This window comes from Neopsephotus bourkii, unplaced genomic scaffold, assembly GCF_033783945.1.
Source record: "Neopsephotus bourkii isolate Nb327-2 ecotype Australia unplaced genomic scaffold, CSIRO-AGI_Nbou_v1 NB_1423, whole genome shotgun sequence".
Taxonomy (NCBI): Eukaryota; Metazoa; Chordata; class Aves; order Psittaciformes; family Psittacidae; genus Neopsephotus; species Neopsephotus bourkii.
In genome coordinates this window covers 4780115-4805080 of record NW_026901900.1, presented here as the reverse complement: position 1 = coordinate 4805080, position 24966 = coordinate 4780115, and the positions used below count along the sequence as shown (strand labels likewise).

The window sequence follows — 24966 nt, the reverse complement described above, 5'->3', positions numbered from 1 at the left end:
ATATATATGTGTGTGATTCCAAAATACCTGTGTAGCTCTTACTTTTGGTGAATTTCCCAAAGAAATACCCATTAATTGCTTTCATGTCCCCCAAACACATGGAAAACCAGAAGGCTCCAGCACAGCACTGGTGCAGTCACTTTCCTTGTTCCTTTGCATTTGCCATGGACAAGAGAGTTTTATAAACCAAAACGCAAACACCAGAGCCAGCGGAGCAGGGAATGCTGCCTGGCTCAGCCTGTCAATCCAATAAATAATTACAAAATGAAGAAACCTCTGCTGCAGCAATCAAAACCAGTAGAAATGTTATCCTTGATATTGCAGGAAACTGGATGGGCCCCTTAATCTTCCTAACCAAGGGAGGGATAGGGGTGGGAAAAGACAACTTTAGTTAAGGAAGAAAAAAATTATGGAGATAGTGCGTGTTTTTTTTGTCAGGCTCTTAATTGTTGTTGCCAAGGAAATGTATCCTCTTGGGCCGGGGATAGCATAGTGACAAAATGCAAACAGCTTGATTCATGTTTATAGAGAGATGGAGCCAAATTCATCCCCGGTGCAGCTCAGCCGAAATGCAGAGCTGGATTTGGCTCATTACCTCTCTAGCAGTTCTGTATCAACATGTTCTCCCAGGCTATTTTACAAACACCTAATTTATTTAAAGGGAAAGTTTAGGAAATGTTTTGCTCGTGATTTATTGCTCCTTGCCTGCCAGTTGTTTGAACAAGGACTCCACCAGTCTGTTCTTCTTCGTGGTTTTATTTGCTATAACAAATGCTCTGGCTTTGGGATTTCAGATGTGCCCCAGCAAGCTTTTAAATCAACAGCAGTAATCCTTCAGCTATGATTATCACTTATTCCTATGTCTTTTTTACAAGACAATGTTTCTAAAGTAATCAGCAATTATTAAACTCCCATTTGCAGTATCACACTCTCTGTGCAATACTCTGACTACAAATCTGTAGCATAAATTACTACTGTAGATCATAGTTACATTCTTAAAGCATAGGGTTGTAATTAAAATATTTCTAAAACTCTCTTGTATGTTCAGTGTTTCCTCAGTCTCAGCTCATTCATGTCCTCATCAGCATAATAAGGATCAGTGGGAGCTTTGCCATACATGTAGTATCACGTACACTGACCCGGACCATGAGCATGAAATAAGCTCCAGGTCTCTGAGTCTGCATCGGATCCCCTTTGACTGAACCCTAAGTATGATTCAGTCCTTGGTTTGTAATATCTGTGCCTCAATGCTTCACCCGTGCTGGGTGTCTGCACTCAATGTCTCTTCCTTTGCCACACAAAGTGGGAAAATAGAAGCACTTGGCTTAAAAGACAAGGAGTTTGGGAATTCTCAGACATTTGGCTTTCAGATCAGGGCAGGTTCATGTCAAGTTAAAGCAAATCTGAGATCTTTACATAGCTTTCCTTGTGCTTTGGGGATACACACAGCCCTCCATCCCCTAGCAGAATCTGCAACAGCTTTTTCCAGCAAAGCAAAGCTGACATTGGTTCGTCCTGCTTTTCCAGCAGAACTGGAGAGAAAAGCTGGGTTTCTCCAAAAACAAAATGTGGTTTTGGAGGAAATATGTCTTCCAAGTATTTTCTGATGGAAATCTCATGGAAAAAATGAGAATGTTTCAAGGTTTGCAATGCAAAATGAAAATTATTTGAATCTAGCCCAACTTTTTTTATTCTTTGGGTTTACACAAAGCTCCAGAAATGCCTGTAGAGGAAACATCCAGTTAGCAGTTGCAAGACTGGATTCTTGTAACTCAACGATGCTGAGTATTGATATGGAAACTGTCAGGTTGGCTGAATCTTTCTCTAAAACACCAAAGAGGAGGCAAGCTGAGGAAGAAGCAAGGGAGGGGTATGAACAGATCATTGATAACAGAGAGATTTTAGCTGTGAAATGAACTTGCAGTGCAGTTAGGGAGGAGTCTGGATGCTATCTTTAGGAGCCAGGAAGGAGGAAAGATTAATCTTAATCTTCCAAAAGGCTTTGCTACCCCAGCAGAAAATGATAGATGCTGTTGGAAACTTAACGTTCTTTGCTCTAATTGTCACCAAAAATGTCCACAATGTTCTTGTGAAAGTTACTCCTGGAAGCAAAACTAAAAAAATCCATAAAATTAATCATATTAATATATATCAAATTAATGTATACAACAATAAGCTGAAGATTTGGAGAAGTTCACTGAGGACTTCTACATCTGCTTCATATTTTATGTGGAAGATGCCCAAGTATTACAGAACCTGATGACAAGTGAAAATCCTGAAAGATGGGTATGATTCCCAGCTAGCTCCCTGTAGGGCATCTTAGATTGCCAGCATAGTTGATGTTTTAGGTAGTTTAAGGAATTGGAATGTCATAGAATCATATAATAGCAGGTCAAAAGGACCTCAAGGATCATCTGGTCCAATCTTTCCTTTGCAAAACCATGGTCTAGACAAGACGTCCCAGCACCTTGTCCAGATGAATCTTAAAAGTATCCAAAGTTGGAAAATCCACCACTTCCCTGGGAAGATTATTCCAATGGATGATTGTTTTCATTGTGAAAAATTTTCTGCTTGTGTCCCATCAGAATCTCCCCAGGAGTAACATATTTCCATCACTCCACACCTTTTCCATGTGACTCCTTGTAAAAATGGGGTTTCCATCTTCTTTGTAGCCACCCTTTATATACTGGAACATGGTGATAAGGTCTGCCCTGACCGTTCTTTTCCCCAGTCTGAGCAACCCCCACTCTCTCAGCCTTTCCTTGCACAGCTTCCTAGTCCTTGGATCATCTTTGTGGCGCTTCTCTGGACCCTCTCTGGCCTGTCCCCATTGTGGGGACAGCAGGAACCAAAACTGAACACAGTATCCCAGGTGTGGCCTGACACGTGCTGAGCAGAGTGAGGCAATGACTTCTTTATCTCTGCTGGTGATGCCCTTGCTATTGTAACCCAGAATCCTGTTGGATTTCTTTGCCACAGCTGCACACTTTCATTCACATTGAGCTTGTGTCAGGACCCCTAGGCCCCATTCCACAGAGCTGTTCCCCAGCCAAGTAGATCTCAGCCTGTACTGAATTGTGTTTACTCAGATGCAAGATCTTACACTTGGCTTTGTTGAACTGTATAAGTCTCTTGTTACCCCACTCTCCCAGCCTATCCAGGTCATCCTGCAGGGCAGCTCTCCCTTCCAAAGAGCCCAATTCCCTACTCAGTTTGGACCATTTGATCCAGGGTACATTTGATCCCACCATCCAGATTACTTATGAAGACATTGAACAGCATTGGGCACAACATCAATCCCTGGGGGACACAACTAATGACTTGTTGCCAGGTGGAAAAGGAGCTGTTCACCACCACCCTCTGGGTGCTGCTGGTCAGCCAGTTCCCCATGCACCACACAGGCCACTTGTCTAGACTGTGATGAATCAGTTTATCTAGGAGGAGGCTGTGGGAAACTGTATTGAAAGCCTTGGAAAAATCCAGGTAAATGATGCCCACCACTCACCCCACATCAACCACACAGGTTACTTTGCTGTAGAGGGTGATTAGGTTCGTCAAGCATGATTTGGCTCTGGTGGATCCCAATCATGGCTTTTCCCAATCATGTGCTTGGTCTGACTTGTGATAACCCCCAGGAAGATTTGCTTCATTATCTTCCCAGGGACTGAGGTGATATTTATGGGACTATAATCTCTTGGATCCTCCTTTCAGCCCTTCTTCAAGATGTGGATGACATTTGCCTTCTGGGATGTTCCTCAATCTTCATTACTTCTCAAAGGTTATGGAGAGCAGTCTCACAACAATGTCAGCCAGCTCTCTTAATGCCCTCAAGTGGATATTGTCAAGGGCCATCAATTCATAAGGGTCAAGTTCCTGTAATAGTTCACATACCACCTCTTCATCCACTGACAGTGGATCTGTGTCTACATCAACCTGTACTTTTGTTCCCAAGGCCTGGAGCCCAACAGTGCCTGTCAAGACAGAGGTGAACAAAGTGGTAAGAACCTCTGCCTTGTCAGCATTGTTGGTGACTGATTCACCTTTCATGTTTAACAGTGGGACAATATTTTCCTTCTGTTTCTGCTTGTTGTTTATATACCTGAAGAACATTTTCTTGTGGTTTCTGATATCTCTGGACAATTTCACTTCAATCTGCACATAACTGCGCTCCTGCAAGCCCTGGCAATGCCTTTGTGGTTCTCAACAACCGTTCTATCACATTTCCACCTCTGGTACTCTTCTCTTTTGGTTTTAAACAGACTCAGAACATTGCAGTCAAGCCGGGGGGGTTTCTTGCTTCACCTGCTTCCCTTAGCTTTAAAGGGGATTCTGGCAATTGTTAACTCCTTTACCCTCCATGGAAGTTTCCAACAGAATCCCTCTCAATGGAGCTCTGAGCAAACTGAAGTTTGCTTCTCTAAAGTTTTACTTTCAGCACGCTCAACAGAATCCCAAACTCAACACTATTGTGATAACTGCAGCCAAGGCTATCACTGAGATATTACAAAAACAGGTTTTCTTAGCCTGTGAGTAGCAAGTCCAGCAGTGCCTCATTCCTGGTTGGCACACCTAACATTTGTATGAGGAAGTGATCCTCTACACATTCCAGGAACTTGATGGATGACGTGAACTGTTGTATTGTTCTCCCAACAAATGTCTGGACAGTTGAAGTCACCCATAGAACCAGGTTCTGTTGACCGGAAGCTTGCTTAAGTGACCCAAATATTGTTTTGTTGGCCTTGTAGTCATGGTTTGAAGGTTGGCAACAGATGCCTATTGTAAGATCCCCCTTGGAGATGACCCTGCTGATCTTGACCCAAAGGCATTCAGTAGGGCTTCCACAATCGCCATAACTGACTTCTGTACATTCAAGGTTCTCCTTAACATGAAGCACAACTCCTCCTCCTTTTCTTCCCTTCCTGCCATTAAAAAACAGCCTATAGCCATCGCTTGTGATCCTCCAGTCACATGAGTTGTCCCAGCATGTTTCAGTTACTCCTATGATACTACAACTTTCTGACTCGGCGTGGAGCTCCAGTCCCTCCTGTTTCTTCTTCATGCATTAGTGTACAGTTGAGGTGGTTGGTCTTTTGGTTTTTCATCTTGGAAAGGAGCTAAGGAACATTTGTCGCTTCTTTGCTTGGCCTGGCCTATTCCCCAGTTGGTTGCAATGACTTGACTGTTGCAACTTTAGACCCAGTCCCCACAGGTCCTTCAGTTTAAAGCCCACCTCACCAAGATGGCCAGCCTGCTGCCAATGATTTCCTTGCCTTGCCTAGACTGGTGGATCCCATCAAACAGGCTACAGTGAAAGAAGAATAGTCCATCACCACAATCTTTCTTACAGATGAGGGCATTTCTAACCAAAGTGAGGGTTTGTCAGTAACCTGTGCTTCGCAGATACCTGCTGTTACTTTTTGCTTGTATAACCCTGATGTGTGTATTTTTAACCTCCTGTTTACTATTATCCATTGCACTGGAAAAGCAGAATTGAAATGAATTCAGTTTTAAACCCTTTGAGATACCCTGGAAACATCTTATATTGGTGGTTTTGGTTTCGGTTTCAAGAAGCTGTTACATTTTGCAGACATGTAATAGCACATCTATAAAGAATCATAAAAATAAATCCAAGATCCAATTAGGCTGGTCACGGGCAAACTTAACAAAGTTTTCTTTTTCTGTCAGACACACAGGCTATTCTGCTCAGGAATTTGTGCCTTTCTGTCCATATTTAATTGCATTTGCTGCCTGATTTCTATTTATAATGCACAAAGCAATATTATTTGCCAGTACTACTTTAAATGATGTCAGCAATACACTGAAATGTGAGCAGTACAGGAAAGGGAGAAGGCCTTCCTGAATATGTTAACTGAGTGTATTTCTGTCTTATTTGGATGTTCAGGGAGCCACAGGGATGATTTAGAAGTATTCAAGGTTCCCAGTGGAGCCTGACAACTCTGTGTTAGTAAGGGGCTGGGGAATAAAGGTTCTGTTAACCATGTAGTGGCACAAGGGGAATCCTGACAAAAGGGACCTTTTTCTCCTCAGCTTTTGTCATTCTTGTGGTCTGTGATTTTCTTTATTCCGAGCACACATTCAAACCAAACCATTTCAAACCTACATCACTGAGCTTTGTTTCTTTCTTTTTTTCCCTCCATCCCATTGACATTTCTATCTATTACTGTACTCCTGTGCATGTGCCTCCTCCTGATCTTTTCAGAGCCACTCATTTTCCCTCCCACAGAGCTGTTTTTCTCTCCTTTTGCAGTACGTGCCTCTACCTGCTTTCGTTTCCTCTCACTGTTTGCACATCCAAAACTTTGTTGAGTGGCTCAATAGGTTACACAGATCAAGGTAAAGTTCTTGGACCAGTGAACTTATAACCGAATGTCTGTGTCTTCAGATGATCTCACCTCAAGCAGATCCTTAAAACACTTTGATTCTTTCCCCATGTGGAGCTCAACTTCAGGTTTGATGGTCAGTAGTCAGAGGTGAACAAAAATGGGACAGTTGGATCTCTAGCCTCTAGTCTCTTGGGTCTGGTTTCAAGTATATTACTCTGTTGGTCTCAAGTATATCATTCTGCCAATTAAACTACACTACAACCCACACAACCACCTAAATACCATGTAGAAACTGTAGTGTTTGGCAAATGGCAAGTACAAAACAAACAAAAAGAGACAGTTCTTCACACAACATTTGTTTGAGCTGTGGGACATTTGGGCTGCCAGCAGTTTACATGAGTTCATTAATGGATGAATTCATAAATATGACTGAAATTACTCAAGGTTACTAAAACACAAAGAGACCATCTGTGGCTCAGCACATGCCACAGCTTGTTGAGGACTGGTAAAGCACTATAGCGTTGCTCTGCTCCTGTGTTCTTCCACATAGCTTCACTATTGTCCCTTCTTGAAGACATAAACTAGGAAACAACCATAATGAGACCAGTCTCATCTTTTCATGACAGTTAAATGACAACTAAACATGAGCTTCATTAAACAAAAGTACGGCATGCTCTACATCCTCAGAAATGTGAGGTTAAACCAGTGGCATCTTAGACAGGACGGCTGCCCGCCTTTGGCTTTGCTGCTCCCTTAGGTTTGCTGTTCAATAAAGTTGCAGTAATTCAGAGCAGAGACGCTCACAGTCCAAAGCAATTAACTCTTAGTCAGGAAGTCCCCCCAATGTCGAGAGCATAAATCTCCCGGCCCACGCAGAACTTTGCATTCCTGTAGCACATGGGGCCCATTAACGCCGCTTCCAGCCCTTAGGAATGGCAATGCTGGAGCCAGCTCTACTCCAGTGTCTTTCAGCTGCTACATCTGCCCTGTTTGCCCCTGGTCCCTTCTGGGCTCTTTCTGATTTATTTTAGTGTGCCAGATACTATCACTATGACAGACCCCTAGAAAAGCCTTCGTGGATCTTCTGCATGGACCCTGACCCAGCACCAGGCACTACAGAATGGGCTGGTAGCCCTCCTTCTTCGCTGGCTTTGAGTATGATCACCGTGTTGAATTGCTGAGCAATGCCAGCAAACCCTGTAATTTTGCCTCATTATGTTCTAATGAAGCAGGATGAGACAGAGCTTCAATTTAGTGCTGTTCTTTGTCATCAAGGCTGAAGGAGAAATATAATCTGTCACTGAGCAATAAGGCTCAGAGGACTCAGCAGTGGCCAAGTGAAGATTCATCCTTTTCAGATTAGTTCTTTAGAAGTAAGAGGCTCTTACCATAAAAGAAGTCCTCCCAGACTCCTCATTCTTTTCACCACAGTTTTTCACCACTGTGTTTACAAATAGGTCAGGACCTATTCTATGATTCTGTAATCAGTCTTCAGCTTCAGTGGGGATGGTTCCTCCTGTGGAGTAGTACTTTTGAATCTAAGGGAGGATATCCATGAGGAAGGACCTGCATCAGCAACACTTTGTGAGGGACATGTCTCACTCCCTTCCTTGGCCTCATCTCCACACCTTGGCTGTGCTGCAACATGGAAAGGGAAGCAGGACACCAGAGTACCTCTTCCTATGGCTTTGGTACCAGATTTCCTTCAGCTACATCTGGCCAGGGCTAATTCTTGGAGGCTGGTTTCTTCTCATGTGACTACAGTCTTCTAAGAAGAGGGAAATGGGTTGTAAAATATGTGCACTGTTTCCACACATGGAGAAAGATGCTTGTGTGTATCCTCTTACTAGAAAAAAGGAGGCAGATACAGCCCACAGCATACTCCTGGAGTACCTAGACCCATCTGAACTAACCCTCTGAACTAACCCTGCTTGAATTTCAAGGTTATTTATAGTTATTAACAGACATTTTAAGAAACAACACCAGCAAAGCTATCTTTTGCTCTGCCTCAAGATGGAATGCATGGAGTGATGCATAATGTGTTTAGGGTTCTAAAGATTTTATACCATTTTCAGTCTAAAGGGTTTGTTCTGAAGTCAGGTTTCTGGGCTTTGCCTGAAGATAATATGGTTTTAGCACAAGCTGTAGAGACTATTGGGAGCTTCTTTGCTCAGTGTGAACCCTTCAAAGCCCCAAGCCAGTCACCTGGAACCTCAGTCATTCATAGCTTGTTAGAAAGGCTGGGATCTAGGTCTGTCTCAATGAAAACCCATCTGTGACCCTCAGACTTAACAAGTCCTATGAATGCTGAGGCAGTCAGACAGGCTTCCCAGAGCTGAGTCAATAGTTTAGGTGAGACAACTTCAACCAATGACATTGAGAAGGGTCATTGGTAGCCTCACAGGCAGGGCATACACTGGAGATGTGAGACCCCAGAACCAATTACTCAATCTGAATTAGGCAAAGCAAGATTAGACTTTGGCACCCTTATCCTAAGTAAATGCTCTACATTCTGAGTTCTTGTTATGCTGAAGTGGAACAAGGTGATTATCAAGTTGTATGGGATTTCCCTGAAATGCTGTCGTTGAAACTGGTGTGAAACATTCCCACAAAACCCCCTCAGCTCAGGTGGACCAGTTTTATTCCCTTTGTATCCTAGCAAAAAAGCCACCTCAGTGGAAAAGTCCCAATCTTGTCTAAGCATTATCCTTATAATTTGCACCCAGGGGTACATAATTGCAGGTGCATTTTGTTTTCCATCACTGGGTATGAAAGAAGCAGTGCCTGCAGTTTTATAAGCCCTCTGAGAGGCACAAATTGTACTCCTGTGTAACTGGTGACAGAAAATCACACCCACAGGCATTTGCAGGTGTAAAAGAGAAAAAGATAATAAAGGAACTAAAAAAGTTAAGTTTGGGGATCTGCGTCTGCCAGGTTCAAATACATATTCAGAGTGGGAAAGGGCAAAGGGAGAAGCCACGTGTGAGGAAAAGAAGTGCCTTCACCAGTGCTGTAAGGAATTTAAAGCTGTGTCAGGAAAGCAGGAAAGCAAACTGAGAAGATAAAAAGCAGTGTAGATGGCTGCATGCTGATTAATGAACTCCTTGTGCTTGCAGACAGATGTCTGCTCCTGACCAAAGCAAGGAGCACAAGAATGTCCTATAGTGGAGCCTTTGTGCATGCATCAGTTAAATCAGATTTACCGTCCTTTTGAGTTTCTTTGACTTTCTTTCATTCTACTAATGAGAGGAGTACAATGTTACTCATTCTACCACTATTTCTGATGTGGGGAAGCCCAGCTCCTGCATGACTAACAAGGAATCCATGTACTAGTCCAAGGACATAAGCAAGTATGTGGGATCTGACCTGAACTGCTCAAACCAAAATAAGGTGGGCAAATCTATAATGGTGCCACTTGTGTATTCTTACACAACTGTGGAAATTTATACAACTAGGACTCATTTTGTTTATGGGTTGGTTATCCCCACACCAAATGGATTAAGGACATAAAGATGCCTGAATGCTTTGATCAGCTGTCTACTTGCACACCTTTCTCCACCACCTTCTGGCCATGACCTCTATTTTATCTGTGAGTCCCACTTGCCTTCCCTTCAGTTGTGTCCCCAGACAAAGCTCCCTTGGCAGCAGTGCATTAGCTTGGGGATCCCTCCAAGAAGCAGCTGGTGTTGTTGGGGGGCTGCGCTGGTTATAGTGTTGAGGGACGAGTGAATAACTTTGCCCTTTGACTTTACCCACCACCTCTGGGAGCTGGTAGACCTCAGTAATATCCTTTCTCATCTGCCTTTTCTCCAACTGAAGAGTCCCAGACTTTCCCATCTCTCCTTGTAAGGCAGCTGCTCCATCCCCTTGACTTCAGTTGTCTTTCTCTGTACCTTCTCCAGCTCCATAGGTCCTCCACTGTCTTTGAGACATCAAAGCTTTCCATTAACCACTGAGACGAACTGTGCTTGTTTTAAGCCCCACAAAGCTGTCTGTTTGTGTGATAAAATTACATTGCACAAATTATGACAATCACATCATCCTGGCTGATGTAGACCAAGAATTATCTCTAACTCATAACATATTATATATTAATTATCCCCCAAATGAATAAATGTTTTCTTGTTTGTTTGCTTGTTTTAATTTTGCAATCTGTTCATGAACAGTTTGCGAACTTAAACAGTATAAAATCCATGGAAGAAGTTACATGTTTGGAGTTATTTGCTGAGCTATATGCTTGCCATGAGTTTCTTGCCCTTGTTTTAGTTAAGTTCTCACTTTAGTTTCTTGAGCATTCATTGTTTTTAATCACAAACTTGTAAAAATGCTCTGGAAAGACCTTGCTTGCCCATTCCTAACACACAGATCAACTTGCAGCTGGGTTTAAGTACAGTTGATGAGAAAAGCATTTCGTTGTTTCAATCTACTCGTTTCTCCTCGTTTCCTTCCACTGTGAACTATTTAGTTAGCAGATTATTTCCTACAGCAGGAGAGAGCCATCAGGCCTTTGGTAAGGCTCCAGCTCTGCTAGGAAAGCTGTTGTGCTGATGGACTGAATACTTCCAACTCCACCCCTTTCCTCTGTCCTTTCTTGCCATTGCTTCAGCACATTCCCATGATCCCAGGGACCCAAGTGGATTTGCAGACCCAAGTCCTGTATCCTGTCATCAGACATAAAGCCGTACCAGGGGCTTTAGTACCTAGTATTTAGCTACTAGTATCCACTAGCTGCTTTAGGTGCTGGCTTACTAAGGAAATTGGCTGGAACTGTTGCGTCATATGTGAAATATGACAACCTCCTAACCCATATGTACAATTTACTGATGATGGCTGGGATGTGAGGAGATAAACTGATGGTAGAGGTATTCTTGCCCTGGATGTCTGAATAATCTAAGATGTAGGAAGCACTGAAATTTAGTCCGATTCTGTAGGTCTAAATAGCTCAGGATTGTTTTAATTGGGTTATGTATTTAGTCCAAATGAGCATGGGATGGCTTTAAACAGTCATTGAATAATAAGATTAACAAAGGACATGGATTGAAACCAGAACCAGAACCATTTATCTAACGCTTCCCAGTCAGGGATTTTCAATTATGTCCCAGTTATTCCCACTTTGGATTTTGCAGAACTAAGCTCATCTGGCATATGATGTCATATGCAAGCAGGAGTTCAGATTCAGTGCTCAGAGTGGTAAAATCGTGTTTGTGTGCAAGGCAAGGCAGGTCCTAGGAGAGCTGGTGACACATGGTAAGCTTCAGCTTGCTCTCTCTGATCTCTTGATCTGTGAAATGAAATGTGCCATGGGCCAAACTTTTGCCAGCCTTTTTCCATTTACTTCATCATTACAAAATATGTGTGTCGACTTTGGATGCTGGAAACCAGGACAATGAAATCAGTGGGCAAAACCGAAAGGCCATGACTAAACACTACTGAGCTTCGCCCTCCAAAATCCATCCTGTAACACACAGATAAACAAACAAAAAAACCCATTGATTTTCCATTCTTTCCAGTCTCTTTCTGGGAAAGGACATACGGAAAAACAGCAGTCACCATAGGAGACAAATGAAATATCCTTCCACTGCTGTTAAATGCAGGAATATAGACAATAAGATCCACTCAGGGGAGGACTTGGTGTTCAAGGCAATGGATTTGCTACTTGGCCAAGTCTTAAATGTCTAGGAGGGCCTCATAAGATGGCCACAAGGAGGAACAAACTGAGAATCACCCACATTACAGGGTCACCATAAATCTAACATCAATTTTTCTGGAAGAACTGGTATCTCCAAAAGAAGGGTTTTTTTCCCCACAAAAAGTTGGTTTTAGACTAAATGGAAATATTTGTCAAAAGTTAAGGGAAGGCATGTGGGTTTTGGTTAATTCATGAACAAACCCTGAAAAAATGTTTGATTTTAAACTAAACCAAAATTGTTTTCAAGTTTTCATTTAAATATTTTGCAAGAAAACCAGAAATTATGTCTACACATAGTGCCTTCTATCAGATCAAAGTCAGCTTGAGTACTGTATAAGTACCAATAAAGACATACATTTGAAACTCCGTAAAACAGAGCAAAGGAGTTTATATAAACTATAAAATCTACCCTGAAACCATGTGCATCCAAATGGTGAACTTTCCCTTTATGATTTCCACAGTACAAGGGAATTCAGCCTGACTAAAGATTAAGTGCTTTCGGCAGATCTGTGACAGTGAGTGAATGCACTGGGAAAACTCCATTCCTCTCTACAGGCAAGATATTTACTATTTCACTACTAAGACTGTGTTTTTGTAAAGGCTCATTTCTGACATTTTCTAACTAAGCTTTATTTCCACAGGACACCGAAGTGAATTATTTCACTCCTACGCTTCCAGGAAAAGCTAGGAGGAAGCTTTTCCCTTCCTTTTCTTCCTCTTTTGTGCATAGGGAATTTATTTAATACAGCTGGGAGGCCAGCCCCCCCTGAGGTCTATTTGTACGTAACTCCACAACTGACTTGCATTATAAAAGAATGCAAATGCAAGACATATTGGCTATATGGGTCATGGTGGCACATCTAGTTCAGGGAAATATTGAAGTTAGAAGTACATAAATAAGGGAGTTCTCTTCACTGATGTATACTGTATTTACAGGGTACCTCTGCTGTAGTTAAAAGCACAGTAGAAAATAGATGAATCAAAGCCGGAATGCAAATGGTATAAATTTGAGGGAATTACAAGGAGATCATCAGGATTTAAATCCTTTGATAAAAGGAGTTGCAATTTAGCTAGCTGAGGGCTGTAGCCATGTAAATGAGAGCACAGGTCTTTAATGAACCTATTTGTTTCCATAATTGTTTGTAGTGGGGCAGCCTCACTCACCATTTATCTTTTTATCTTTCCTGAAGAAACAGTCTGTAGGTTTTTTCTGAAGTGACATCAATGTTTTGACGAATCCTGCCAGAAACCAAAACAGTATTACAAAGCCAGAACTGCATTAAAGGCTGGCTACTTAGGAGAGGCTGAACCTCACTTTGACTAAGTTTTAATTTGGAATATTTTTTTTCTGGCAGCCAGGAATTGCAGACCTAACTAGAATTAGGAATATCTTGCTGATATTGAGGGGGCTTGGGTTAGACCATATTGCTGAGATCCAACACCAGAGAAGCCTAAGGAGATTTGCCTCCATCATTCGTAGCATCATGTTTCCTATAAGAAAAGTTGTACGAAGTGACTGCGATTAATTTCTAACCAGTGGTAGCGCAATATCCTCTCTCATGAGAATGCTATTGAGCCTTGCAATTTCTTGGCAAAAGATGCTACCAAAATCTTATATGAATTTAAGGGGAAGCTGTACAGGGAAAAGGATCTATTGAAAGTTATCTATAGGAATTAGTAGAAACACCCAGCTCAGGAAGCTGCAGGTGGCTGGAGACTGTGATGGAGGAAATCATGTATGTTTGCCCTTTTCTTGTAGTATCCCCTGGACATCTACTTTTGTTCAGTGCTGGAGATGGGTCTAGTGTAATCTGAACACTGCAGCTACTCTTACAGTCTTTTTATGTCTTTATACTATAACTGATCAGGAGCAAGTGCTGCATGACGGAAGTTTCCAAGAGGATCCTATGAGTACTGTCCACAAGACAGACGTGCTTCCTTGGGCTGGCAGTGTAGGCTGAGGATGAGGAAGGATGATCTGTGGGTAGTCCCACTATGTCCTCAGATGAATGCTCCTCTGTCTGTTGACTGACATCACAGTCTGCCTTGTCCTCCTTGGCACAGATTAATGATCTAAGAAAACACATAGGTGATAGAAGCAATGAGTCAGCTTGATCATTTCCCACCAGACATAGAATCATAGAATGACAGAATGGGTTTGGAAAGGACCTTAAGATCATCCAGTTCCAGCCCCCTGCCATGGGCAGGGACACCTCACACTAGACCGCGTCGGCCAAGGCTCTGTCCAGCCCGGCCTTGGACACTGCCAAGGATGGAGCATTTACCACTTCTTTGGGCAACTCACTCCAGTGCCTCAGCACCCTCGCAGTAAAAAATTCACATGTCAAAATGCACTCTGTATTTGGAGGTCGTGAGTAATAAACTTCCCTTAGACAGAAAGAGGTATGGTAGAATGAACATAATCTGGGGTTTTAATACACAATTAGAGTAATGTTACACTGAGACAAACTGCCATATAATCTTGGCATGGGTTCACAGATTCCATTAATTTAGTTGCTAGATGCACGTTTGCCCCTGACTAAAATAAATCCTTCTGTTTTTTAATATTTATCCAGATGAAATGCAAAGCTGTAAGGAGAAGTCCTCTATCTACTAGTGCTCAAACCATATATATACAAATCTTGTACATATATGTATATATACAAGATACATACATATATACATGTATATATATATATATATATATACAAGATTTGTATAAAGACATCATTTTCTCCAGTGAAAGGGTGCTCACCAAAGGTGAGATTCAAGAAAGGCTAGAGCTCAGGCAGGACCTGTGAAGTTGGGCATTGGTGCTGTGATGTGTGTGAAAGGCCTCAGTGACAGCAGTTGTCTCAGTTACTGGAACTTGGAGCAGGTACTGTACCAACAGAAGCCCTAACAGGCTCCTTTATTCACCTTTATTCAATACGGTAGGATGCTCCCACAACGTGAGGTATTTTTATTCACGGAACTATAAGATGGACTAACTCATCTCCATCAGCAGTGATCTGTTGAACTCATCTTGCAATCCAGGACATAATTTATCTGTCTAACACGCAAAAATGTTAAGATAAGCTTGTTCCTTTTCCATTTGCTCTCTGACATTCATTGATCTCATAAATTAAATGTCTTTCCTGTATCTTGGCATGGAGCTGAAGAATCTCCCAAAGATTTCAGTGGGGAGTCTAAAGCAAGTGACTTATCCAGTGCCTTTCCTAGGGTTATCACCTGAATTGTCACACACATGGTTTCTGCACATAGAAATGCTTACTGACAGGTAGAACTTTTTAACTGATTTTTGTGATGAAATAAGTCAACCTTAGCAGAATAAGTGATATATTATTCTATTGGAAACCACATGGAAATCAGAAGGAATAGTCTTAGCTTCAGTCTTGAGTATTCATGTTTACCCTCCTTAGGAATAGTTTGTCTCATTTCACATTCACTGGGAAAGCCACTTCTTGAATTGTACTCTCCCATAATTGAAGAGACACGCAGGATTAGATCAGGTTTTATAATGAGGAGAGAGCAGCCCTGAGGCAGATGCTCTTAAGCAGAGCTATAATTTACTGGCAACCTTATCTAAGATATGGTCAGTCAATAAGAAAGCCTCAGAGGACTTCAGGGTAGCCACAGTGTCAATCAACCTGCTGATTTCTTTATGAGGAATGCCAGCTGGTTACTAAACCACAGGGGTTAGACAATAAAAGTGAAGAGTTAGGGACAGAATAATGATTTATTTCAAGTGAGAAACCAGGGAAAAAGTTGAAAACCTATTTCTGTTAATTTCTTTTGTTGCTGTCATTATGCTTTAGTATTAGAATTGGTAACTAGAGACTCAGATGAGACCATAAACTGACTAAGCTGAAATGGATCTATTCTTCCCTACCCACTGTTGAAGGCTCTGATACATTGCTCCCCACATTTTCTTTCTTGATCATACACAATACACTGTCACCCAACTTTGAAGTCACAGTTGGAAGTGCAGGCTATGGCTCTACTTTCCCTTGGGATGCTAACTCATTTGCTTTGTCTCTTCAGTTTCTTTCCACAGTTTTCCCCATGTGTCTAGAAGACCAAGACAAGCACCCCCGTGATGAATGACTCACTGAGAAAGAATCAGAGACTTTGAACTTATTTTAGCGCAACTTCCCCAGGAAGAATGACCCCAGAAGTCCCAGTAGCATACAGGGTCAGGGATAACACAGGCAGATTTTCTCATGTGACTGTCTAAGATGTGCCTCAACTAGATGGAGATGTCATACACAGATAACAGATGTGAATCAGTTCTGGGGTGGAGATGCACTCGTGTGCAACTTACCTGTTACTGGGATAGGAGAACCAGAAGCTCTGACTCCTGTTGCCAGAATTGTTACTAACCCACTGTGTTGACTTGGATGTCTCTATCAGCTCTACCACATGTCTAAGTTACCAGCCGTTCCTGTGACCTTTCTGTTTTTCTAAGAATTTATGGAAAACCAGAGGAACTTGGCTAATATTGAGTATTTCTAGGTGCTAAGTCATTGCTACAGTATGATAAGCACAGCTAATCTGCACATGGGAGAGGACCTGGGCACACTCATAACTATTTGGGCATTCTATCTATGTATCCACCAATTCTGCAGATCTTGCACAGAAGGTTCAAGAGCTTATTTCTTACAGTTGTTAGGTTTGACCTGTACTTTGAGATCCTGTGATGGAAGCACTGGAACAGGCTGCTCAGGGCAGAGATGGAGTCACCATCCCTGGAGGTGTTTAAAAGAATCATAGAATCATAGAATAGTCAGGGTTGGAAAGGACCTTAAGGTCATCAAGTTCCAACCCCCCTGCCATAGGCAGGGACACCTCACACTAAACCATGTAACCCAAAGCTCTGTCCAGCCTGGCCTTAAACACCACCAGGGATGGAGCGTTCACAACTTCCTTGGGTCACCTGTGCCAGTGCCTCACCACCCTAACAGTAAAGAACTTCTTCCTTAGATCTAACCTGAATTTCCCCTGTTCAAATTTGAACCCATTGCCCCTTGTCCTACGCTACAGTCCCTAATGAAGAGTCCCTCCCCAGCATCCTTATAGGCCCCCATCAGATACTGGAAGGCTGCTATGAGGTCTCCATGCAGCCTTCTCTTCTCCAGGCTGAACAGCCCCAACTTTCTCAGCCTGTCTTCATACAGGAGATGCTCCACCCCCTGACCATCCTTGTGGCCTCCTCTGGACTTGTTCCAACAGATCCATGTCCTTTTTATGTTGAGGACACCAGAACTGCACACAGTACTCCAAGTGAGGTCTCGCAAGAGCAGAGTAGAGGGGCAGGATCACCTCCTTCGACCTGCTGGTCACACTCCTTTTGATGCAGCCCAGGATACAGTTGGCTTTCTGGGCTGCAAGCGCACACTGAAGCCGGCTCATGTTCATTTTCTCATCGACCAGCACCCCCAAGTCCTTCTCGGCAGGGCTGCTCTGAATCTCTTCTCTGCCCAGCCTGTAGCTGTGCCTGGAATTGCCCCGACCCAGGTGTAGGACCTTGCACATGGCGTGGAAACAAAAAGACATGGAGATGTGGTGCTCAGGGTCATGGTTTGGTGGTGGAGTTGGCAGTGCTGGTTTAACTGTTGGACTTGGTGATTTTAAAGGTCTTTTCCAATTTAAATGATTCTATGATTCTATGATTCAATGTGCATGTTCCTCTGGAAGTGTGTATGTGGCCCAAGGGAAGTCTTGGAGTGCAATCATGACTACACAAAAGGCAGAAAAAGCGCTACTTACCACTTGCAATTTGCATGTACTTCATGGTTCAGAGCACAGAGAACATCTGTCTGACTTTCCTTTCGTGGTGGAAAGAACACTTGATTATTTGCTTTGGTGAGAAACGATGTGAGATTGTCTGCTCCAGATGCTGTAAGGCTAACAGTCTGTCATCTTTGGTAAATAAAGCAGCTTGGAAAAGGAAAAATTTGCCCAGCCTGTGCAACACTCCAGATGTGTCCTGGTTGGAGGTAGGGACAGACCTCTTGAGAGGCTCTGTCTCACGTTTTTCTGTGTCTCCAGCTATTACAGCTGTATTTTTATAGAACTTTTAGTGGCATCCCTGGGAAGACATCTGGGCATGTCTTCATAGGCCCAGTCCAAGCAAAATTCCTTGTGATCTCCACAGGAGTAGGAACAGTTTCCAAGCCTTCATCAGGCTTTGCTGCTTCATCTCATCTAGGAGGAAGGCAGAAATGAAGGTTCAGTCTAAACTCACTTGAGGGCAACGGCAATTTTAGCAATGGCTTTAATTAGCTATGGATGAGGCTTTCTGTGTCAGACATAGAGAAGCCAAATGGGGAGTAATTCAGGTATTATTAATTGCAGCACCTCAAGGCTTTAACCTTACAGCAGATGCCAGTGACATGTTTGAGTCTCTTCAAATGTTCTGCATTACAACTCTGAGCCCATCTATTACCATATTTTCAAGGGTATGATTTCCCCAGAAAAATGCCATGAAATGCTATGCACTGTGTATTTGTAATATATGGGATGCGTATCATGTCCACAGATCCTATGTCTTTCAGGGTCAATCTGAAAAATAGGCTCAGAAATCCTTATGTCTGCTTACCTATGGCAGGCCCAGCGATACAGCTTATATTATTAGAATGATGTAAGATTACTACAATGGCATAAGAAGGAAAATGGAATCTATGTTATATAAGAAAAGAAAGCTTAGAGCTGAAGGTGACCAGAAAACCATGATCTAAGCACAGCAGCTATGATTTTCTGACCTAATCTTGTGAGACCTCTAGATTATAGAGGTCAATATCCAATTTTGCCTGAAGATGAACATTGGTTAGTGTCTTCTATCTGCAAATTTCAAACTGCATCAGTAAGGCACAGGTATTTTTGCTGTTCTACTAGATCAGAAACTGAGGCAAAATTCCTTACTTCAGGTTGCCCAGCAAGACAGTAGTGGAGGGAATCTGAGAAGCTGGGTCTTAAGAGTCCTAACTCAGGAAGCAGGTAACAGCTCTTCAAAGGCCAACCTACAGCCAGTGATAAATATCAATCTCTAAAAGAGTGATCAAATGGAATTCTGCTTTTGGAAGGTAAATTAAAGCCCTTATTTTTTCCTGCAGCCTGGGGAATGAGCATATTTTGGATCCAACTGTGCAACATTAATCACAATATGGAATATTTGAGCCAAAGGTCAGCCACAGGGAGCCAGCTATTAACATGTGGGATGTATCTGTCTCCTTCTTCCATAAAGATGCATCATGCTGGATAATTAAACTTCTGAGTGCCAGCGTGGAGTGTAGTCTGTATTTACACTCCTCTTTGTGATTTGATCCAGAACCATTTCCTTTCACTGTGTGCTCAGAAGTGGAGGAAACAAAGGTGGCATCCTGATCTTCATTATTAATGCACAGGAAAACTTGGAGGAAATCCCTTTTATGCCCCTGTCTTTGTGTAAAGAAAACCCTTCAAATTCAGAGGTCATATTGTTCAGCTCCTATATATATTTATACATCTACGTGCACAGCAGATGTTTCTCCAGATACTTAATTGATGTTTTGGCAGAAAGATGGTATGGAAAAACCTTCATAACAATCTGCATTCCAGTTGATTTACTTTGATTAAATTAAAGATCTAGAAAACAAACCCAAAAACATTTGAAGTGGCTACATGGGAATAAAGAGAACCACATTCTGTTATGACGTAAGTCAGTGCTTCTCCATGTTACGTGGAATAAAAATACAGGCAGCACTCATCTCTCCTTTACTTGTAACTGGGCAGCATTTTGCCACTTTGGGTAGAGGAATTACACACAGCTAAAGAATTTCTGAGGAAGGCATCTAGCTGACGCTTGTCAGGTTGCTGCCTCGTATAACCAGCAGAAGCACTTCCAGAAGCAATTAATCCAGTTCTAATCCAGACACCTAAGGTAGGAGGCATGATCCCTATGGAGATACCTCCCTCTCCCCAGCCTACATGACCTGCTTAGAGGAGACGTCTGCTTTCAGACAGCTGAAATTAAGCAATGGGAATCCCACAGCAGCTGACTCTGTACTCCACTTTGTTCTGCCACAGTAAAATTGTTACTATTATTTAAAGTTATATTATGGTAAGATTCAAAGGCCAGGTATGGTGGAGTAAAATGCAATTCCCTACCCCACTAAGAGGACAACTCAAGTAATTAAAGGATGATTTTGCTTTTAACTCTGAAGTTCAACAGAAAAGAATTACAAACACTGACCTGCATTAAAAATACACAATACTTGATTCATAAGATACCAAAATGCCAAAGTATGTACTACATATGTCCCATGACACTTATACAACAGAATGACTATATAGTTTTGGCTATAATGTAAATAAAAAAGGGATTTCTCTTGTTAAGTGTTTCCAGTGGATCATTCTGCCTGAGAATTGTTCTAAACCGCAGCCAGTTGATTCATGTTTTGGATTCCAATACACTGCTTTTCATTTAACATAAACAGGTAATGTTTTAATTTTATATAGTACTTTTCATCTGGAAAGATCCCTGAATCCTTCTTGAGTACTTTCTGGAGTTTCAGTACCCAGACTGCTAGAGGAAGAAGGCTTGTCATAAGTAAAATGCAACTGTGACCAAATTTCTTTCTCTCATGAACCAAACACTGTAATTTTCATGTGGTCAAGAGGTATGAGGAGCATATGATGTGCCTTAAAGAAGGAATGGGAATATCAGGAACTTGAATGGCTCACAGGTGGGAGACAATACTGACTTCCCATCACACCTCATATGAGACAGTGGTCAAATTCCTCACCTTTGGGCTGGAGCTGTGCTGATTGTCTCCCCAGTGAGGGATCTGTGGGAGCTCCTGCACCAAAACCAGGCAACCTGATGAGACAAGCTATCCCTTAAATTACTTGCGAGATGTTTGACTCAGACCTATTATTTAAGCACTGCCATGTATGAGGCACTGAGTGAGGAATTCAGACACTATGGTAACAAGCAGGTTGGCCTCAGCCATCGCTGATCCTCAGATGTGTTCTTGGTGTGTCCTTTTAACTTCCTGCCTCTTCCAAACCTTTTTCTTCATTGCTTGTGTCCAGCAATAGTTTTCAAGTCTGTATACAGCCATGGTAGCTTAGAGGCTGCACAGTTTCACAGTCATTTCATGGAGCACAAGTTAATAGTATGTGTGGGAGGGACTTTGCTATATCTGCATCTGGTATGGCCAACCACATAACCACACACTCAAACTGAATGTAACACTGGAACAAACCAGCTATCACCATGAAAAATGCCTGTGCTCCTTTGACAAGCTGTGGCAAGACACCCAGAGACTTCTGGTAGCTTCAGTGAAGTGTTACATTCCATTTAAAGGTGTGGATGTGCAGGATCTGTTGGGGAAACGGTACATATCACAGCAAAATAGCTGTCTGAGCTGAGAAAAGGTTGAGAAACACTGGTGCGACGTGTCAGATTGCAGAGCAGAGACAACCGCCTGTGCAGTGTCTAAGGGGGCAGAGATAAAAACATGATCAGGACTACAAAGCATCTTTAGAATAGAAATGGTTAATGCTTACATACAGAAATGATATGGAGAGGTTGTAAGGTCAAGAATGCAAAAGATAGGGAAATCCAGCACTCCAGCTGGCCTTGCAGCTCATTTTCTTTCTTTGCTGTTTGCAATTCCCTGGTCATACATCATTCCTCCCTCCCATGCTTCAGATGGAGCATTGCTCACAGAGCAGGGAACTATTCAATATTGATACTCTCTCATTCACCTAAGCACGTCATTTTACTGCATTTAATAAAAAAAAAAAATCAATTTTTATGAGGTTTTGTTCCATACAGTATCCATGGGCTCCACAATACAGAGCAACTATATCTCACAGCACTCCTGTGAAGGAAGGGGCACCTGGGGAATGAGGCTGCCCATAACCAGCGCTGACTATACCACCTTGGTATACCACAAGTGACTTTTTGAGGAGCATTTAGCATTTTACAACATCTCATTTGTTCACAGAGAGCTCTGATGGATGATGTTGCTGTTTGGCAAGACTCAGATTGAACCAGAACTGACAGTGGCCACCCATGCTCTGGATTTCATCAATTTCTTGGGTTTCACCCTTTTTCTCCTTAAAGAAAGAACAGCTGCACACAAAGACCTGAGTGGTCTTTTAGTACATACCAGCTCTCCAGATTTCGGCCCTTGTCATGAGTAAAATGCAGTTGTGACCAAATAACATTCTCACAGAAAACATATTTCTCCCGACCCACTCTGCCCCCTTACCATGCTGGGGCAGCGGGTTATTTAGGACAGATTCGGTGGAAACAGCACCAGCTGCTGAGCACCCAATATCCTTCCTGCAGGGGCTTCTTGGGCCTGGGGGTTTTGGGAAAGGTAGGATCTGTCTCTGCAGCGCAAGTGATGTTGGATACTCAGCTCCTCAAGTTACTGAGCTTAAATCAGTCTGAAGCTTTCCATCCCTGGGATGACTCAAGTTGCTGCTGTCACTTTGCTGCGATTTGAGTCATCTGCTCTGAAGAATAACAACATAATCCTAGTGATAATTATACAGAAGAAATAAGAGAATGGTTTGGGTTAGAAAGGACCTTAAGATCATGCAGTTCCAACCCGCCTGCCATGGGCAGGGACAGCTTCCACTAGAGCAGGTAAATCAATTCAATCCGAATATGTACACCAATGTATAAATATATACTTCATCCTCAAAGGCCTTTCTTTTCTTTGGGTTCATTCCCAAAGCTTGTGCATGTCATGTTGGGTCCCAAGCTCTCTGTCATGTCTCCATCCTGTAGTACTCACTACAACCAGATTCTGGGGCATATTGAGGTATGTTTTTGCTGTCTGGCTGTGATTTCTTGTCCTTTTACTTGGATGGATCCACTTGCAGAGTGAGAACCTGAATTCCTACAGATTGACTGATGGAAATACACACAGGGAGAGGGCTCCAGACCATGGACAGGGAGAGGAAACCACTCAGGGAAGGTTAAATGAAGGCATTCCTGTTCCATGAAGCGGGAGGTGGCTCTTACAGGTTAGTGGGGCCAGCAGCATTTGGGAAGCACCCGTGGGCACCTCAGCTCAGAGCAGCTTCCAGGGTCTGAAGGGAGCTACAAGGATGCTGGAGAGGAACTCTTATCAGGGACTGTAGTGACAGGACAAGGGGTGATGGGTTCAAATTGAAACAAGAAGTTTAAATTGGATATATGGAAGTTCTTCCCTGTGAGGGTGCTGAGGTGCTGGCACAAGGTGCCCAGAGAAGCTGTGGCTGCCCCATCCCTGGCAGTGTTCAAGGCCAGGTTGGACACAGGGGCTTGGAGCAACCTGCTCTAGTGGAAGGTGTCCCTGCCCGTGGCAGTGGGTTGGAACTGGATGATCTTAAGGTCCTTTCCAACCCAAACCGTTCTATGCTTCTATGATCTCCACACATCCCCCCTCACCCCAGCTCGCATCTCTCCACGCCTGACAACAAAGGAGGCGGTCGGCGGTGACTCAGCGGCGGGCCCGCCCCTGGCCCGCCCCGCCGCTCCCCTCAGGCGAGGCCGGGCCGGCTCCGCGCGTGTGGCGGGCCCGCGCTGGCGGACACTCAGTCAGTCCGTCAGTCAGTGACCGAGCGGGCAGCGCTGGCTCACTGCTCCCCTGCTCTCGCTTCGGGGTCCCCCTGCCCTTGTCCCCCCACGGGAGAGCCGCCCCGGCGAGGTAGGTTTTGTGTCTCCTCACACAAAGGCGCTGCGCTGGCGGGGTGGGACGGGACAGCCGCGGGGTGGGGAGGGAAGGCGGCTCCCGGTGAGGGTCCGGGTGGTGGCGGTGGGGGTGTCCCATCGCCGTACCCCCTCCTCACGCTGTGGGGTGCTGCGGGGCGGGACTCGGCGGCACCCCCGGGCTGTGGGGGTCCGGCGGGAGAGCCGCGGCTCTGCGCCTTCAGTCGTGAAGGGGAACCCTGCGGGTTGATAGTGGCTTTGTAAGAGCAGTAATGAAGGGGGGAGCGAAGTAGAAGGGAGCCCGGGAGGGCGCGGGGCACCGAGGATGTTGCAGGTCCCGCCGGCCGGGGGCCCGCCGAAGCCCGCTTTCCCCCCCCGGTTGGCTGGGGCTGAGGAGCCGGCGGGGCCTTTCTGCTTCCCAGAGGGCAAACTTACATATTCCCTGGTGACTTTTGGGGTTGCAACCGGGGCGTGTGGTGTTGGATGGGAAGAAGAAGTGGAAAATAAGAAATAGATATATTCTGTTTCCTATAGGTCCTGCCTTGTAGAATGAGGGTTCAGAGCAGCCGAACTTCTGATGTAGACAGTGGATGTTGCCTTACAAATCTTTGGAAGCAGTAAACACTGGGAGCGTGGTGAGCACTTGGGCTATCCCCCTGTGCTTCCATCCTTCCCAGTGCGGGTCTGTCAGAGTTTCTCCTCAGGCAGTCCAAATGTCCAGGTTTTCCTATGTTTGGGGTTGGAAAGTATTGCGTCTGGACAGGGTAACTGCATGGATAAAGGTATTTAGGGGGTTCATAAGGGGAAGAGATGCAGTGCAGGAGCTCTGTATATCAAAACTACTTGTTTGCTTTCACCACTGGATTTCTTTGCATAGCTTAATGAGTTCTGGCATGTATCAATACTGTGCGAATGCAGAGTATGGCCGTGGCTGGCATCAGAGCAGAGCTTGGTCCTGTTAAGTTCAGGGCATGTTTGTAGCAAACTCAAGAGCAAGGCAGGAACTTGTGAACTTTCTGGGTTTTGTTGAGACTTCTACATAGTCAAACAAAAACGCAGCAGAACGAGGAGAAGATGCTTCTGTGTGAGCTGTGTGCAGCTTGTGGTGGGAGTACTGTTGAATAACACTGGCAGCGTTGCTGTTTTGCGTTGTGGTATGTATATGCGTATGCACTAAGTCCTGTGGCACTAGTGAGGATATTTAACTTTGGCTTGGCACAGATGTGGGAGAATGGAAG

General features: G+C 43.7%; 2 protein-coding genes across 3 annotated transcripts in view; one reads left to right on the top strand and one right to left on the bottom strand.

The window, feature by feature from the left end:
- HSPA14 (heat shock protein family A (Hsp70) member 14) overlaps nt 1–24966 on the bottom strand; it is a 156254-nt gene that overhangs the window by 83164 nt on the left and 48124 nt on the right. The window lies entirely within an intron of this gene.
- FAM107B (family with sequence similarity 107 member B) overlaps nt 23545–24966 on the top strand; it is a 60538-nt gene continuing 59116 nt past the window's right edge. The window contains exon 1 of the mRNA XM_061368173.1: nt 23545–23726. The gene's annotated coding sequence lies outside the window, so the exon portion shown is untranslated. The remainder of the gene's footprint in view (nt 23727–24966) is intronic.